At 43.5% G+C, this 12642-nt stretch overlaps 1 pseudogene across 1 annotated transcript; it reads right to left on the reverse strand.

Annotated features, from left to right (window-relative positions):
• Window positions 1–6982: 6982 nt before the first annotated feature.
• LOC308512575 (lupus La protein homolog) lies at window positions 6983–7783 on the reverse strand (annotated as a pseudogene). Its single transcript has one exon. The product of its transcript is annotated as a lupus La protein homolog (transcript).
• Window positions 7784–12642: the final 4859 nt, after the last annotated feature.

Consider the following 12642-nt stretch of genomic DNA (forward strand, 5'->3'; position numbering starts at 1 on the left):
ACCAAGCCTGCACCTGAGTATGTGCCCTTGATCAGCATCAAACGCAGGACTCTTCAGCCTGTGAGCCAGTGCTCTATCCACTGAGCCATACAGGCGAGGGCTCATTGAGCGTCTTTTGGTGAGCATAAAAGAAAGTAACCATAGTCTCTTTCTACTTATGCATGAAAGCTGCCTTTGGGATTTACTCTTCCCTGGTCTGGCAGGAAATCTCCAAGAGGTCTCTTAGCCAACTTTTCCCTCTTAAATACCCAGTCCTCTTGTGGTCACTTTGAAGCATTTAGTAGCCTAGTGTACTGTAACAGTCAAAACCCTACACTTCTAAATTCTGGGAAATTGCTGTCTACTGGAAACTGGCACCTTCATGGATTTTGTAGTCTTGCTAGTGATGTGTGTGTCTGTGTATGGGTTGAATGTAGTACTTCTTTTTGCCTTTTCTCTTTCCATCTCCTTCCTCCACTTGACCACCACTCCAGATGTGGTTCCCAGGGAGAACAGTGCACGTGGAGAAGAACACACCCTGGCAGGGTCATTAAATGTGTAATGGGAACAGAGGGAAACGCGAGCCCATGCTCTTATGGGTCCATTTTGAACTTCCTAAAGAGACCGCAGACTGCTGGCTCCAGTCTCATCGGGTGCCTTTCTTCTAACTGGCCACCGAACTCCCCCTCACCCCCTAGTCTCCTTGAGCCACACTTGTGTCAGGGTCATTGCTTCTCCGGGTGCTCTGCCTGTGTGCTTTCCTTTTCAGACAGCGGAGTACACTTGCTTTTGCAGGGCTCTCATGTGGACTATGGCCCTCACAGTTCCTCTCTGCATGTGGTGGAAGTGCAGGCCCTATTTATTCAATCCAGCCTTATTGTGTGGTCTGGCCAGGCATTTTCAGCCCCCGATTCCCGATTTCATTTGCATGAGTCAGGCAGTGGTTCTGGGGTCTAGCTGACTGAAGAAGACAGGAGTCAAGCTTTCTCAGCTTGTATTCATTTGATGAAGGTCAGAAGGAGGTGATCCTTGTCTTGTCCTCTCCTCATGGGGGTGGAGAAAATTCCCACCATTATTGCTTCCTCAGCGTGTACTAGTACATATTGACTTTGGAAACACAGACCTTTCCTCTTCAGGGCATCTTCATCCCTAGCTTCTCTTCCTATGTGAGCCACATACTAGAGCAGGGGTGGGCACACTTTTTGACTCGAGGGCCACAGTGGGTTCTTAAACTGGACCGGAGGGCCGGAACAAAAGCATGGATGGAGTGTTTGTGTGAACTAATACTTGTTAACACTGCTGCTGGTGAAGGAGCGGAGGGGAGAGCAAGACAACCCTCCGCTCTTTCGGCTCCGTGGGCCGGATAGAACAGCCGAACGGGCCGGATCTGGCCCGTGGGCCGTAGTTTGCCCACGGCTGTACTAGAGCATGTCTACTTTGATCTGAGGGCTCCATGGGTGCAGCTTCTGTCTGGACGTTAAACTCCCCTAAATACCCAGGCTTTTGCTGTTCTCTTTTCTGTTGGGGTTTTCTGTCTCCGTGGGTGCTACTCTTGGGTGTTTCTTTTTAAAGTATAAGCAAAACTTTATTTATAACATAATAAACATACCTTCCATAATTTCTTCACAGGTAGTCCAAAGAATAAAACCTCTGGCTTAATTGGAATTTACGTTTTGCCTTACATATTCCAAAATCTATCCATGTCAACTTTGGAATTTTAATCATGCCTGATACTGTGCAATAGGGTACACCTGTACCAGTGACCAAATTCCTAACTTTTGTCGTTCAACCATTTTTCTTGATCTTGCTGTCTGACTCCATACATTTTAGAATATTTGATGGATTTGTAATAAACCTGACTTGCATTCTTCTTATTAAACAAAATATATGCAAAAAAATGCCCACAATTCAGCTACTAAAACTCCTTTAGAGATCTTCTTTGCCAGTGGTTCCAAAGTTTGGGCCATCCGTACTCCCCACTCTGGGTAGCCCAAATCAGCCTTGCCTTGGATGCTTTCCTTTTTTTTATATATAAATATTCATTGTTCAGATTATTACAGATGTTCCTCTTTTTCCCCCCATAGCTCCCCTCCACCTGGTTCCCATCCCACCCCATGCCCTTACCCCCTGCCACTGTCCTCATCCATAGGTGTAAGATTTCTGTGCAATTTCTTCCCGCACCCTTCATACCCCCTTCCCCCTGAGAATTGTCAGTCCACTCCCTTTCTGTGCCCCTGTTTCTATTATATTCACCAGTTTATTCTGTTCATCAGATTTTTTTATTGACTTAATTTTTACATTCACTTGTTGATAGATATGTATTTGTTGTCCCTTTGTTGTTCATAATTTTTATCTTTACCTTTTTCTTCTTCCTCTTCTTAAAGAATACCCTTTAGCATTTCACATAATCCTGGTTTGGTGGTGATGAACTCCTTTAGCTTTTTCTTGTCTGTGAAGCTCTTTATCTGATCTTCAACTCTACATGACAGCTTTGCTTGGTAGAGTAATCTTGGTTGTAGAATCTTGCTATTCATCACTTTGAATATTTCTTGCCACTCCCTTCTGGCCTGCATGGTTTCTGTTGAGAAATCAGCTGACAGTCGTATGGGTGCTCCCTTGTAAGATAAATAACTGTTTTTCTCTTGCTGCTTTTAAGATTCTCTCTATGTCTTTTGCCCTTGGCATTTTAATTATGATGTGTCTTGGTGTGGTCCTCTTTGGATTCCTCTTTTTGGGAGTTCTCTTCGCTTCCTGGACTTGTAAGTCTATTTCTTTCATCAGGTACGGGTATTTTTCTGTCATTATTTCTTCTAATAGGATTTAAATATCTTGCTCTCCCTCTTCTTCTGGCACCCCCATAATTCAGATGTTGGTACGTTTGAAATTGTGCCAGAGGCTCCTTACACTATCTTCATATTTTTGGATTGTTTTTTCTTTTTGCTTTTCCGGATGGGTGTTTTTTGCTTCCTTGTATTTCAAATCTTTGACTTGATTCTTGGGATCCTCTAGTCTTCTGTTGGATCTCTGTATATTATTCTTTTATTTTTATTTTTATTTTTATTTATTTTTAATTTATTTTTAATATTTATTTATTGATTTATTTATTTTTATTGCTTAAAGTATTACAAAAAGTATTACATATGTCTCCTTTTTTTTTTCCCCCGCCCTTGACAATCCCCTGGCATCCCCTACCCCCCAGTGTCTTATGTCCATTGGTTATGCTTATATGCATGCATACGAGTCCTTTGGTTGATCTCTTACCCACCCCCCTCCTGCCCTTCCACCCTCCCCAGCCTTCCTGCTGTAGTTTGACAGTCTGTTCGAGGCAGCTCTGCCTCTGTATCTATTTTTGTTCATAAGTTTATAATGGTCTTTATTATCCAGAAATGAGTGACATCGTGTGGTATTTTTCCTTCATTGACTGGCTTATTTCACTTAGCATAATGCTCTCCAGATCCATCCATGCTGTTGCAAATGGTAAGAGTTCCTTCTTTTTTACAGCAGCATAGTATTCCATCGTGTAGATGTACCACAGTTTTCTAATCCATTCATCTACAGATGGGCACTTAGGCTGTTTCCAGATCTTAGCTATGGTGAATTGTGCTGCTATGAACATAGGGGTGCATATATCCTTTCTGATTGGTGTTTCTGGTTTCTTGGGATATATTCCTAGAAGTGGGATCACAGGGTCAAATGGGAGTTCCATTTGTAGTTTTTTGAGGAAACTCCATACTGTCTTCCATAGTGGCTGCACCAGTCTGCATTCCCACCAGCAGTGCACAAGTGTTCCTTTTTCTCCACATCCTCTTCAGCACTTGTCGTTTGTTGATTTGTTGATGATAGCCAGTCTGACAGGTGTGAGATGGTACCTCATTGTTGTTTTGATTTGCATCTCTCGGATGATTAGTGACTTTGAGCATGTTTTCATATGTCTCTTGGCTTTCTGAATGTCCTCTGAATGTCCTCTTTTGTGTATTTAGATCCTTTGCCCATTTTTTGATTGGATTGTTTATCTTCCTTTTGTTAAGTTGGAGATTAGGCCCTTATCAGATATGACATTGGCAAATATGTTTTCCCACACAGTGGGTTTTCTTGTTGTTTTGTTGATGGTTTGTTTTGCTGTGCAGAAGCTTTTTATTTTGATGTAGTCCTATTTGTTTATTTTCTCTGTAGTTTCCAATGCCCTAGGAGCTGTATTGGTGAAGAAATTGCTTCGGCATATGTCTGAGATTTTGTTGCCTTTGGATTCTTCTAGTATTTGTATGGTTTCCCATCGTATATTTAAGTCCTTTATCCATTTTGAGTTTATTTTTGTGTATGGTGTAAGTTGGTGGTCCAGTTTCATTTTCATGCATGTATCTGTCCAATTTCCCAACACCATTTATTGAAGAGACTATCTTGACTCCATTGTATGTTCTTGCCTCCTTTGTCAAATATTAATTGAGCGTATTGGTTGGGGCTGATTTCTGGGCTCTCTATTCTATTCCATTGATCTATATGTCTGTTCTTGTGCCAGCACCAGGCAGTTTTGAGAACAGTGGCTTTGTAATACAACTTGATATCTGGTATTGAGATCCCACCTACTTTGTTCTTTCTCAGGATCGCTGCAGCTATTCGGGGTCGTTTTTCATTCCAGATGAATTTTTGGGGAGTACGTTCTAGGTCTGTGAAATATGCCATTGGTATTTTAATGGGAAGTGTGTTGAATTTATAGATTGTTTTGGGCAGTATGGACATTTTAATGATGTTGATTCTACCCATCCAAGAACATGGTATGTTCTTCCATCTCTTTATGTCTTCCTGTATCTCATTTTTCAACGTCCTGTAGTTTTCTGAGAAGAGGTCTTTTACCTCTTTAGTTAAGTTTATTCCTAGGTAGCTTAATTTTTTTGGTGCGATGGTAAATGGGATTGCTTTTTTAGTCTCTCTTTCTGCACATTCACTATTGGTGTATAGAAATTCCATAGATTTCTTGGCATTAATTTTGTATCCTGCTACATTGCCGAATTCTTTTATTAAGTCTAATAGTTTATTGATGGAGTCTTTAGGGTTTTTTAAGTATAATATCATGTCATCCGCAAATAAGGACAGTTTTACTTCTTCTTTTCCAATTTGGATGCCTTTTATTTCTTCTTCTTGTCTAATTGCAATGGCTAATACTTCCAGTACTATGTCGAACAGGAGTGGTGAGAGTGGGCATCCCTCCCTGTCTTGTTCCTGTTCTTAGGGGAAATGGTGTTAGTTTTTGTCCATTGAGTATGATGTTCGCTGTGGGTTTGTCATATGTGGCTTTTATTATGTTGAGGTATGATCCTTCAATTCCCACCTTGCTGAGAGTTTTTATCAAAAATGGGTGTTGAATTTTGTCAAACGCTTTTTCTGCATCAATTGATATGACTATGTGTTTTTTTTCTTTCAATTTGTTTATGTGATGTATCACGTTTATTGATTTGCGGATATTGTACCATCCTTGCATCCCTGGGATAAATCCTACTTGGTCGTGGTGTATGATCTTTCTGATGTACTGCTGGATCCGATTTGCTAAGATTTTGTTGAGGATTTTGGCATCTATGTTCATGAGGGATATTGGCCTGTAATTCTCTTTCATTGTGTTGTCTTTACCTGGTTTTGGTATTAGGGTGATGCTGGCTTCATAGAATGAGCTTGGAAGTGTTCCTTCCTCTTGGATTTTTTGTAGTAGTCTGAGGAGGATAGGTTTTAGTTCTTCCTTGAATGTTTGGTAAAACTCCCCTGTGAAGCCGTCTGGTCCTGGGCTTTTGTTTGCTGGAAGCTTTTTGATGACTGCTTCAATTTCTTCCATAGTTATTGGCCTATTGAGAGTTTTAGATTCTTCCTGATCAAGTTTTGGCATGTTGTATTTTTCTAGGAATATGTCCATTTCCTCCAAGTTGTCTAGTTTGTTGGAGTAGAGTTGTCCATAGTATTTATTAACAATCCTTTGTATTTCTGTGGGATCTGTTGTTATTTCGCCTCTATCATTTCTGATTTTGTTGATTTGGGTCCTTTCTCTTTGCTTCTTGGTGAGCCTGGCTAGAGGTTTGTCAATCTTGCTTATCCTTTCAAAGATCCAGCTCTTTGTTTCATTGATTTTCTGTACTGTTTTTTTGGTCTCTATGTCATTTATTTCTGCTCTAATCTTTATTATCTCCTTCCTTCTGCTCACTCTGGGCTTTTCTTGTTGCTCTCTTTCTAATTCATTGAGTTGTAGATTTAGAAGATTTACTACCATTTTTTCTTGTTTGTTGAGATAGGCCTGTAGAGCTATATACTTTCCTCTCAGGACTGCTTTCATTGTGTCCCAAAGGTTTTGGATTGTTGTGTTTTCATTGTCATTAGTGTCCAGGATGTTTTTAAATTCTTCTTTGATCTCATTGTTAACCCAATCAATATTTAATAACGTGCTATTCAGCTTCCAAGTGTTTGAGTATTTGGGGTTGTTTTTGTTGTAGGTTCTAAAAACTTTGTACTGAGAAAGATGGGTGCCTGTAATAGGGCACCGCCACAGCTTCAAGCTTTTCTTATCCATCACCATTTCCCATGGTTCCTCTTTGCCCCCTGAATCTTCATTCCCTTCTGTTTGGGATTTTGGTTCTCCAGGGTGGCGCTCAACCTCAGGGCTCTGAAACATTTCCTGCAACAGTTTCATCTCATCAGGGGATCTCTGCAGCTCCTCCTCCTGGATCTGCTCTTTGTCTCACATGAAGATGCCTGCAATCTCCACAATCATTGCCCAGGCATGTACAGGCGGCCAAGGAGGATGCAGCAGGCACTATCTGAGTAGACGCGACCATGGAGTTGTACCTTCTATGACTTCCTTCAATGTTTCTTTATCCACATATTTGTCTAGCACTTCCCTGTCACTTTGTTCCTTAATTGTAGGTTACCATTATTTGGATCTTTGGCTTTATCTAGTCCTTCCTTGGCTATTTCTCTAAATGGGATTATTCCCTCTTGCTCCTCTGACAATCTTCCCTTTTTTTTCTTAGTCTTTCCATTTTAATTCACCATGATTTGAGAAAAGGATGTGCAAATCTCCTCTGCAGGTGTGATCATCTAGGTTCCCTGAAAATTTCAGCACGCAAAAAGTCTTTTCTTCCAGATATTTCATTTCTGCATTTTCTATTAAGTTTTGTTTTTCTTCTTGCTCTTGTTTAGCTCATAATTTAGCTTCCATTTTATTTTGTTTGCTTTATTATTTCTTGCAAAGTAATCTTCCTTGAAAAGTATTAGCAGATCTACGTCTTTGTACTTTTGTTTAGGTGTCTCCATATGTTTTTTTTTTTAGCAGATTCAATGCTGTCAAGCACAGCAGATATTGTTCCTTTAAATGTTGTGTGCCATGATCTCTTCTGAATATTTAGTGCTTGACCTTTAACTTGTAACTATTCTTTTATGTCATTAAGTGTTGTATCAGTAGGGAAGCCTTTAAACAGATCTGTTTTTCTTTTTTCTTAAATAGATCTGTTTTACATCACGTTTATACTCATCAGTAACTTCAGGAAGGGGCTTGTCTGGAATTCTTTGGAGTTTAGTTTTATCTTCACTTATTTCCATGAGTTCTGCCTTTGATTTGTTCAATGTTTCTACTATTACAGTGAAGTCTGTTAGATGGTTTAACCGATTGAATTTGATCATTATTTCCAAAGGTCACCAGCCTTCATCCAGTTTGATTTATTCCTTTAACAATTTCTCCTGTGGCAAATTGAAGTCACAAAATAATACTCAATTTTATGACAGATTTTGTCCTCCAGAGCAGCCATTTTTCATCACCATTTTCGGCCATTGTGGCTAAACAGGTGGCTCCAAACTTCTGCCTTCAGCTCCATTGGAAGGCAGTGAAGGTAGGAAACTTTAAAAATGCGCACAGTGAGGATGTGGGCAGCTTCTGTCCAAAGACCCAACCAGGGACCCATCCCAGTGCAACCATTGGCCCACTTGGGTCCGGGCCACGTGCATGTGCGGAACCCCAGGCTCCAGCATTCCTCCCAGGGGACCCAGTGCGTCTGCCAGATGCAGCCCATTTTGACACAGGACCCTTTGTTACGTTTTTATTGCAGTATTAGAGTCCGTTTCTCAGCAAACCTCTCAAATGCTTCTCTTTTCAACTTGTTTTTGAACTAACCTTGTGAAAAGAAGACAATGGTAGCAGTTTTGTTTTTCATCTTTTCTGCCACAGCCACTCCGGAGCCGTAGTTTCAGTGGCTCTGTTTCTGGGCGGAGGACTAAGGGTGCCACCTCAGGGGCCAGTGCCTGGCAGCAGGAAGGGCTGTGAACCTAGCCCAGTTCATGCAGTTCCCTCCTTCATATTTTCTATGTTTAGTTAAAGATGCTAGAACACCAGCCTTGTTCCTAGCTGAGAAGTCACCGTGTGTCACAGTCTCCTGTCTTGGGCTAGCAGGAAGTCCAAAGTGGAAGGTCTCCTGCAGTTCTTGCTATGATGACCTAACTTTGAATTCCTCTGCAGTGTATTCGATGGGTATTTGTTCACTCTGTCTGCAATTGTGTGATTGTTGAGCTTGCCTTCATAGGCATGAAGAGAAAGTTCTTTTTTTCTATGTATGAAAATTGGCTTCGGTATCTGTTCTTTCTATGTATGGGAAGCAATCTCAGGAAGTTCCCATAGTGACATGGTTGCTCTTAAAGAACCTATCCTGTGATCACTTCCAAGAAATTAGCAACCCAATCTAGAGTTAATAACCCCAACTCCTGATTATTGAAAAATTTTCTCCTACTTGCAGTTGACACCTACTGTTTATTGGGCCTGTGTCAACAGGAGAGGTATTTAATCTTATTTTCTCTCCGAGCCTGACTTTCTTCTAGTGTAGGTGGGAGATATTTCATGACCCTCACTATGTGTGAGATGAAATGAGATGATAAATATGTAGCCTTGGTACAGCTCTTGGTATTAAACACCTGTTAACATAAGACATTCAAACCTGTGAAGAATTTTTGTGAGTTTATCTAAGCCAAAACGGTCGACAGTTGCCGGGGAGCAAAATCTCAGTGAATTGAGATAATACTCCGGAGCCTGGGTGTTTTGTACCTTATTTTATTATACCTTGCAATCAAAAGAGGAGACGTTTGTGGGTTCCATGAAATCTATTGGTGATAGGTTAGGGAGGCAGGAGAAAGCAAAGCGGGAAAACCTCTGGGATAAAAAGTAAAGTGATAGACATACTTCTTTTACATAGGTTGGTATAGGATGGTTAGCAGTGAACAGTTAACTCAATAACATTGAGGGGATTTGTGGTTTCTGTAGAGTGGTGCCTATGCTTTGAGGAGTCTGTACAAAGGAAAATTACTTTTGATATTCCAATGATATGTTATCATAGATGTAAAGAGACAATAGACAGACTCAGTTGAGGTAAAGATTGACCTTTGTCAGGGAAAATACTGGCTTAGGACATGACTACTGACCATAAGCTGCTCTCAGTTAAAAATATTTTAATTTCAGACCTATTTTTGTGATTGCTTTAGGCCTCTGAGTTTGCAAGGCTGCCATGCAGGCTTTCCCTGAGCTAGTCAGGTTAGCATGTGGCTCCTTTTTGTCCAGGTAGCACAGCCGCCTTCCTTGTAGGTTTGGGGTCTTGACCCACGTCAGAGAAACACTGCATACTTCATAAATATAACTAGACAGAATGAGTGAAAATAGAAGTGGTAAAAAACAGAGAAAGGGAATTTGTGGAGTGAAGTGGAGAAAAGAAGAGGAAAGAGGAGATGGGTAAGAAACCAGGAAGGTTTTGATGGGGTAAAGTGGGGAAAAGCCAGGGTCTTTTCTCATCCATATAGTAGTCAAGGAGAATGCAGACCTTCCACATCTGGGACTGCTTTCATTTCTCTCTAGGCCTGAGTCCTCCCGATTGTTGTTAGAGAGAATTTATATATTGGAATAGCTCCAGCATGATACTGTCCCTGCACTTTCAAACCTGGGTATTTAGACTTGGGGATTTTCTGAGGCAGCCTGTTCTTTATATTTAAAAGCCACATACAGTGTCTTGGTATTTGTCGGCTGTCTGTGTCACTGCAGCTTCAGGCACCTAGTCAAACTAGGTCTATCATTGTGGGGAGCCCTTCATGTTGTGCACCGGCGCCTCCATAACCATGCGAGCACAGACATACGTTCTTTGGTCCAGTGCGGGTACTCCCGCCGCCAGGCAGTTACAGTCCCTGGCTGGACACCCCTGCTAGACTGGGCTTGGCCTTGCGAGAGTTGCCCCGCCCTCCCTCACGGCCCTCCCCCTCCCCCCTCCCCCCTCTAGAGATTCCAGGCTGCCCTGACACCCATCCTCACTGCACCCCCACCTCTAAGCCCTGCCACGTGGCCTGCTGGCCCCTGCCCACTGTTGCGCCTGCGCCTTGGGGCGGACCAGCCTGGCGCTCAGCCCAACTCAGCAGTTTTTCTGGAGTGGCCAGTGGCTGGCCTGTCCAGTGACGGACTGACGCCTCAAGCGCTCCCGTCTGCACGGTTTCCAAGCCCACCTCTTCCAAAAAGGCTCAACACCGCAAGCACACCATCCTCCTTAACAAAGTGAAACTGACCTATGTGCCTTTGAACGCTTGCATTTAATACTTCTAACAGGTTTTTCCTTGAAGTGATCTGTGTGACAGTGCCATGACTATCCCCTCTAGTTGCAGATATTTTAAGTCCTGAGAAACTGGGGAGAAGAAAGGTCTAATCATTTATTCTCCAGCAAGCAAGGGCAGCCAGGCACTTAGGTGACCTAAGCCTGTCTCAAGGTTCCTTTTCTCTCTTTTTTCCCATCAAGATTTGAAAAGTTCCCAGAGGACCAGACTTTGTCCCAGCACATTATTGTTCCATTTTATGAGAATTATCCCATCACATTACAGGGGCCAGAATCCCTTTTATCCTCCTGTGAGCTCTTGTCATGTTTCTGAATCCCGCAGGAGTCTATTAGACTGTCAGCTTCCTGGGATCTAGCTCCATGTCGACTTCATCTTTGCTTCCCAAGGCACCTGGTACATGGTATTTGCTACTGTAAGCACTTGATTTTATAAGGAGCACCTACTACTCCCCACAGCCTGTCTCAGTGTCAAGCTGTTTTCATGTATTATGTCCTTGCACCTGCGAGGACCCTTCGAGGCAGAGAGGAAACCTGCCCTGGTCACACTTGCCCTCATCCTGGCCCTGTCTGCTCTATGCCCCGCCCTCACGGCAACGTGCGCATGCGCCCTGGGGCAGACCGCAATGCGCATGCCTAGGCTGCGGCCAGCCGGAAGTCTAACTGGTGGGAGCTCCGTTCATGTCTTCGACCTTGCTGGGCCTCCCGCGCTCCTGCCCTCTCTTCTGCCGGCTCTCAGCATTGTCTTAGGCCCTGCTCGCCCTTCTAGGCCCATCTCTTCCAACAAGCGTCCTTGAAGACTGGCCTGCGGCCATTACAGGTGCCGGGCCTGCCGCCCCTACAGATGAGGGGGTTTGCACTCACCCTGTTTTACATCCTCTCATCCTTCCCATGCCCTCTCCTTAAGAGCCTCGCTGCAGCACACCAGTTTGCCTCCTCCCCAAAGGTCAAGTGAACCCTCTGCCTCTGAAATGTGTGCCTTTTATACCTTTAGCATTTCTTTTCCTTTTCCTGGCGCCCAGCTGGGTGAACAGTGCCCTGACTTCCCGCACCCACCGCAGCCCTTTTAAGTCCTGGGAAAACTTGGAGAAAAGTCTAACCTGAAAAGCGACATCTTAAGACAATTTATTCTCTTCCAGCAGGAAAGGAACTTTTCCAGCCGGGAAGCCACAGCTTGGTGACTTAACACTGTCTGCCTTAAGGTACGTCTTATTTTTTAAAATCAGCACTTGGTACGTTCCCAGAACTTACCTTCTCTCCCAGCACAGTGTTGTTCCATCTTCCGACAATTACCCCATTACCCACCCTTTTGCTAGAATAGCAGGGGAGGATGAGGGCAGGGCGGGAGAGGTGACACCCAGCACCCACCGAAAAGATGGGGACCATGGGCAGTTTTGTTGTCCCCAGGACCCCTCCTATCTTCCTGAGCCCCTGTCATCTTTCTGAATCCCACAGAAGCTATCCTAACTGTTTGACTTTTCTCTATTAGATTGTCAGCTACCTGGGGTCGAAGTCAATGTCAAACTCATCTGTTTCCCAAGGCACCTGGCACATGGGATTTGCTATTGTAAGTACTTGGTTTTGTAAATAACACCTAATCAAGTTCCCAACAGCCTGTCCCGGTTTCAGTTACTTTCACATACTATATCTTTGGTCCTGTGACAGCCCTTTGAGGCAGATAGGAACCTGCCCTTTCCCAACTCATCCCTCACCCCAGTCCTGTCCATTGTAAGTTGTGCTTTCTGTTCCCTGACCCCTGTTTTCTGTGGGTAAAGGAAGAAAAATATGAAGCCACCTCCCTTTGCCAGGAAGGGGAGAGCGTGTCCTTACCCATAACACTGTCTGGCACGTCTTCAGTTTCCGCGGGCGAGTAGATAGCAGTCCTCTGATCAGGGAGCTCTCGCTGCTCCCATTCTCCTTCCCTGGCCTCCCGTTCCACATGCAAGGGGAGTGGGGCACTGGGGGTTCGGGGCTGAGTCCCAGGGATGCTAGATTCAGATCCCTGACCAGTCCTACCCTTGTTAAGCCTGGCCAGGCAGGGTCGCAGCCTCAGGTCCCCTGG

This window comes from Myotis nattereri, assembly GCF_964212035.1.
Source record: "Myotis nattereri genome assembly, contig: HAP1_SCAFFOLD_167, whole genome shotgun sequence".
NCBI lineage: Eukaryota > Metazoa > Chordata > Mammalia > Chiroptera > Vespertilionidae > Myotis > Myotis nattereri.